The following is a 6,725-nucleotide window of genomic DNA, read 5'->3' on the forward strand; positions in this document are numbered from 1 at the left end:
GTTGAAAATGGAAAAATTTGGTGACTCACCTCTTCACTTACAAATGCTGCAATTAATGCAAAGGCTTTGCTGTTCTTATTTTCCTAGATGGTGAACTCTTTGTCTGAGGTAGGCTGTTCTGGCTCTTTGTCTCCATCTCTAACACATACTCCTTTCCACAACTCATTGAAAATGAGGGTGTGTTGTATCTTCCAGGACCATTCATGATATTTCTCCTTTTCAGTGAGAACTACTCCCACAATAGATATGATTGAATGCATTGTAAAATCTTAGTACTGTAAAAATACTTTTGGCAATATATTGTAAAAAAAATTGTACTTCTGGTGGCAAACTCTGTTTAACTTTTGAGAAAAAAAAAATGAGGGATAATATATTAGAGTTATTAACTAGGGGAGGGGTTATGTGGTGGAGGGAGTATTCAAACAACAATGTATTAAAACAACAGTGTATATTAAAACCAACAGTCTTAAATATGAACAACATATGGAATATGGTAGTGTGGTATTACTAGTATGGATAGAAAAGGTAGCGGTATGTATTAAAATGAACAACATATAGCATATGGCAGTGTGGTATTACCACTATGGATAGAATAGGCAGTGCACATGTATTAAAATGAACAACATATACTATGTAGATTGGCAAGGCTCATAGGAAATTATGCTTGAAGATCCATCTAGACAGGAACAACATCATGATTATTAATATTCTACAGAGTATTGCTGTCACAAAAGCACGCAAATTGTAGCGTTCAACATTACATTCCTTCTGCCTAGCATGACTAGTGTAAATGTTGGGCAAAGGCGCCTGTGGAATTGACCTGAACGTGTTCGGTGCAAGACTTGCAAAGCTAGCTTCTACTCTATCTGAGAAGACCAGTCAATTTTGATCTTGCGTACTTTGAAATGGGGTGCAGAGTTGTGATCTGTGTATCTCTATTATTATTAGTGGGAGTGGGAGAATTGGCGAAGGCAGATGATACAACAATGTATTTAGTCCATGTGTGGATACACTAGTACAGAAGAAAGATGGATTCACATTTGGCATAGCATTCGCGCCCAGGAAATCATTCTACTTGAATAACCACCAAGCAGTATTCAATGAGATACCACTGAGCGGGCCAACTGTTCAGAGGGAATATAAAATGCATATGACAGTGTGTTTAGGAATGTGGGTGCAGGCCTCAGGAGCATGGGAGAGGTGTAAGTTCTGCAAAATAGGCAGGAAACAGACACCAGGAGTTACACAAAAGCTAATTTTAGGAGCTAGCTCTCATACCATGTCAGACCAGATAGTAACTCCTCAAAATCAATTCATTCATATTCATTCAGGTTGGTATTTATTATATACATGAGGGAGAGACTGTTCACTTCATCTCTCGAAGACTATTCATATTTCTTATTATTTATTTACATCAGTTACACTTATTCACTCAATCCTGATGATTAGGTGTCAACATATCCTAAGTCCCTTTTTACCCTAGGCCTAAATTCCCTTACTAAAGCATCATTGTGTATGATGAGTGAACCTCACCAACATAGGCCATACACAAACTTTGATCATCTTACCCACATCATTTTCCTAGATCCTGTCACACTCCCAAATTCAAATATGATTTTTGTTTAATTACATCAACAAAGATTAGGAACGATTTTCAAATCACTCCAGGAGGCCGCAATTTTCATTGTTTTTGACCATAGGTGAATGTATTGGTTCATTGTGTAGGAGATCTAAAGACTAGTTACACATTGAAGGAAAATTACAAACAATTTCAGAAATTGTGTTGCATTGTTTCTATGCAGAGTGCTACGCAACCATTGCGCAGTGTGTCCCTAATCTACTAGAGCTCACGCAAATCAGTCTCAACATTATGGGAGGTAGGATTCAATTTCCTAGTTTGTGAATTTATTGTTCAGCACTTTGATTAAGCATAGTAAAGCTCTTGTTGCATTTTCTTTAAAAAACTTCACTACGCACACCCTGCCTGTCAACCACGCATACAGTGAAATTTGTAGCTTGAAGTCATGTTTTATTCAACATAGCCATAATGCAATGCTAAATGGTCAAGGTAAATTGTAAAATGTAATTAGGTGCTTTCCAACTCAGCTTGAACATTAGAAACCTACTTTGTCATCACTGTCTAATACTGCTATTTAGTGAAGTTTGCATTGTCACAATTGTCGAGTCTTTCACTCTCTGACCTATACACGCGAATATAGTTGCTTTCGAGAATTCTGGTTGCATTTCATTCTGTCAGATAGTCTAGTAAATGGGTCATAATACAAGATTGGCTAGCTTCTTCACCATGACCCTCCATGATAGCAAAGCGAAGTTAGGGAATGTGGAAATCATTGTCACAAAAAAAACTAATTGCACATGCCATAAGCCTCCCCACAGCAGGTGAAAAATGGTTCAAAGATGATGAGCTTGATATTTAAGATTTTAAATAGTTTGTCAAGCCTGAGTTCAATGATAAGTTTGCTAGAAATTTCCCCACCATCTACCTCCAGGACCATTACAATGAGATTTTGAAAATGATCCATAGGTATTTCACATGTGAGGGTAGATTCAACAGGGTGTATCAGCATCATTTGAGACTTCTATGGCACTTCACAGAAAAAAAACCTATGAACATACCCTTCTTCCTATTCAAAATTCTGGAAAGGATGGCAATATAAGTTCAGATGCAGAAAGATAACCATATGTCCAATGTTTTCCATTCCTCCCTCATTAAAAATTTGGTCATGTTTGCAGTTGATAAGAGGAAGATTCATTGGTTTGAATTTCTACTTCGCACTGGTTGACTACGTCATACATAGTCGTCATCACTAAAAATTTGTGAGGAGGAAGAGGTCCATGAAACACATGGGAAGAAGATTACCCACATAGTGAAAGAGACCAATATAGTTGAAGTAAAGGATGAAAACCCTAGCAAAAAGTCCACAGGTAAACTTGGAAAGTAGGGTAAGAACTAGATTTAGAAGGGCAATGAGAAAACTCAAGAAACCAAGGTTCAGGTGGCATCATCTTAGACCACCAAGTTTCAGGTTAAGGTAGAAGAAACATGTAGGTTTTAACCCCGTATAGAAATTACTTGCATATGAATTCTAAAACATAGAAAATAAACAATGCGAGAGCATAACACATAAAACACATATACACAGAGATTTCCCTTGGATCCCAAAACTGGGACCACCAGCTTGATTTTTCATTATATTCCTTTCAATGTTACAATACATATTTATACATGTTGAAGCTTCCAATACCATGGATCGAAAACCATCACGTCCAAAACCATGGACCAAAAACAATCGTGTCCAAAACCATGTGCGAAAACCATGCACAAAACCATAGGTAGCTCCACCCAACCTAATATAGGGTCCAAAAAAATTTACCCCAACGCGTTGGGGGCTACCCACACCCCTCAAATCCCCTGGATAGGGGGGGCTTCTTCCAACTTATAACCCCCTCGTTGCGCATCAAAGGGGGGATTCCTCCCTCCCTCTAACCCTCCAATTAACTATGTGGGCTAGTTGTGGAAAGAATATAACACAGCCCAACATTCTCCCACTTATTATTTTCTTTCCATAGGGGGCCACAGGAGAGCTTAGTCATTTATCCAGCCCTGAAATGCCCATTGTTTCTCTACACCAAGAGAAATTCTCAAAGCTCATAGATTTTGTTAATGCATCTGTAGTATTCTTCAAAGTGTCCACTTTTACTAGCAAAACTTTTTTGTCTTCTATCATATCCCTCACAAAGTGATACTGAACATCAATGTGATTTGTCTTTGAATGGTAAGTAGGGTTCTTTGTTAAGAAAATTGCACTTTGCCTGTCACAGTCTATCCTTATATCTCCCTGCACTAAACCCATACTCGAACACAATCTCTGCAACCAAATTGCTTCCTTGCTTGCATGAGTGGCTGCCATGTATTCAGCCTCTGTAGCTGATAGTGCCACTACATATTGTTTCTTACTCATCCAACTGACTGCACCTCCAAATAGGTTAAACACATACCCACTTGTAGATATTCCCTGATCTAGATCTCCAGCCCAGTCAGCATCAACAAAGTCATGAATATCCAAAACTCTGTCCAATCCTGCTCTTCCTTGTAGCACAAACCATAATCACTAGTGCCACGAAAATACCTGAAAACCCGCTTCACTGTTGTCCAATGCTCCTTCCTTGGTTTTGACATAAAACTACTCAATACTCCCACTGCATGTGAAATGTCTGGTCTAGTACAAACCATTGCATACATCAGAATACCGACTACACTTGCATATGGAACACATGACATGTCCTCTTCCTCTTCTTTTGTCTCGGGACATTGTTCGGCAAATAACTTTACACCCACAAGAATAGGAACCTTCACCAGTTTACTATCCTGCATATTAAACCTCTACAATATTGTCTCAACATACTTCCTCTAGTTTAACCAGAGCTTCCTCTTTGCTCGATCTCTTTTAATTTCCATGCCCAAAATATAGTTTGCAGCACCAAGATCTTTCATGTCGAATTCGAAGGAAAACTGGGTCTTCAAATCCTTGATAATTTCTTTGTCATTTCCAACCAGCAAAATATCATCCACATACAAGACCAGATATATAACACGGTCACCAATTAATTTAAAATACACATACTGATCTTCTTTGCTTCTGGTGAAGCCAAGTCCCCGTATAAATGTATCAAATTTCTGATACCACATCCTTAGTGGTTGTTTTAACCCATACAGAGACTTCTCTAACTTGCATACTAGTTCTTTCTTACCCTTCACCGCAAAGCCTTCAGGTTGCTTCATGTAGATCTCTTCTTCCAGATCCCCGTGAAGAAATGGTGTCTTCACATCCATCTGTTCTACCTCAAAATCAAAAGCAGCAACAAGTTATAAAAGTAATCTAATAGAAGCTACCTTGGCAACAGGAGAAAAAATATCACCAAAATCAATTCCCGACACCTGGGAATAACCTTTTGCTACCAACCGAGCTTTGTATTTCTCCACCTTTCCTTTTGCATTTGTCTTATTCTTGAACACCCATTTGCTGCCAATGGGTTTCCTTTCAGCTGGAAACTCCACCAGATCCCATGCTTCATTTTTGTGCAAAGATGCCATTTAATCAACCATGGCCTCTTTCCAGAGTTTTCCATCCTCTGAATCTACTACTTCCTTCACAGTTCTGCGATCATCATTAGTAATAGATAAAGAAAAATTTGAACAGAAAGTAGATGGATGATACCTTTATGGCTACCTTCTTTCTCGAACTGATCTTCTCACACCTGGAGTTTGTGGCTCTTCATCTTATGGTTCCTCTTCTGTTGTAGAGTTGGATTATTCCTCCTTTAGCTCAAACTCTATCTTCTCAAGTTCCTTTGATGGGACTTCATGTTTAATAACATCTTCACCTCTCTGAACACCACATCTCGGTTGTACACAACTTTCCTTGTTACTAGGTTCCAAAGCTTATAACCCTTTAAACCATCCTTATACCCAATAAAGATGCACTTTTCAGATTTACTATCCAACTTGGTTCTTTTCTCCTTTGGAACATGTACATATGCATCACATCCAAATACCCTCAGATGTGAAAGAGAGGGTTTCTTACCAGTCCATACCTCTTGTGGAGTCTTATCCTTCAACGCTGATGAAGGTGATCTGTTGACCAGGTAACATGCTGTCTCCACTGCCTCTACCCAGAATTCCTGTCCTAACCTGACACCATTGAGCATGCTTCTTTCCCTTTCCATCAACATCTTGTTCATTCTTTCCGCAACTCCATTTTTCTCAAGTGTGTATGGAGTAGTCTTCTTCCATGCTATACCACACTTCTTACAAAATTATTCAAATTCCTTGCTGCAAAAATCTCCACCAGTATCTGACCTCAACACGTTTATCTTCTTCTATGTTTGGTTTTCTACCAGAGCCTTAAATTTTTTAAACCTGTCAAAGACTTCAGATTTCTTATTAAGGAAATATATCCATGTATTCCTTGAGAAGTCATCTATAAATGATACATAGTACACAAAATTACCCAGTGATGGAACCTTCACAGGTCCAAACACATCACTATGTGCAAGCTCTAATATCTGTTTCACCCTCTTACCACTAGAGGGGAAACTCACCCGATTATGCTTCCCACATACACAATTTTCACAAAAATCAAAATCTAGAGAGCTATTACTCATACCTTCTACCATACCTTTACCATGAAGTATTCGAAGTCCCTTATCTCCAATATGTACAAGCCTTTAATGCCACAACATGGTCTTCTCTCCAGAGACCACTAGATTTTCTGCTCCACTTTCAGGAACCATAGAACTATTGCACCCATCAACAACAATGCTACCTTGCAGATTGTACATAGTTCCAATCTGAACTCCCCTCATCAATACCAGTTCTCCCCAAACCATCCTGCAGGTATCCTTCTTGAACACTATTTTTACACCTGCATCATCCAGCTTGCTTACGTAAATCAGATTTCTAGCCTTCCACCTTGCAACTTCAACTTTACTTTTCTGCGACCAATGATTCTAGCCTTCCTATCATCCCCTAAGAATACATCATAGCCATCGTATTTCTCATACTCTTAGAGCCACTCTTTATGGGGAGTGAAGTGAAAGCATGCACCTGAGTCATTCAACCATGCCTCATGATCTACATGTGTACTTGAAGAAGCCAAGTACACATCCCCAACTTCATTTGAGGTGGTTTTTGCCTCTGTAGA

Source organism: Pinus tabuliformis, chromosome 2_1 (assembly GCF_031772625.1).
Source record: "Pinus tabuliformis cultivar Carrire ecotype Pingquan chromosome 2_1, CPIR1, whole genome shotgun sequence".
Classification (NCBI taxonomy): Eukaryota; Viridiplantae; Streptophyta; class Pinopsida; order Pinales; family Pinaceae; genus Pinus; species Pinus tabuliformis.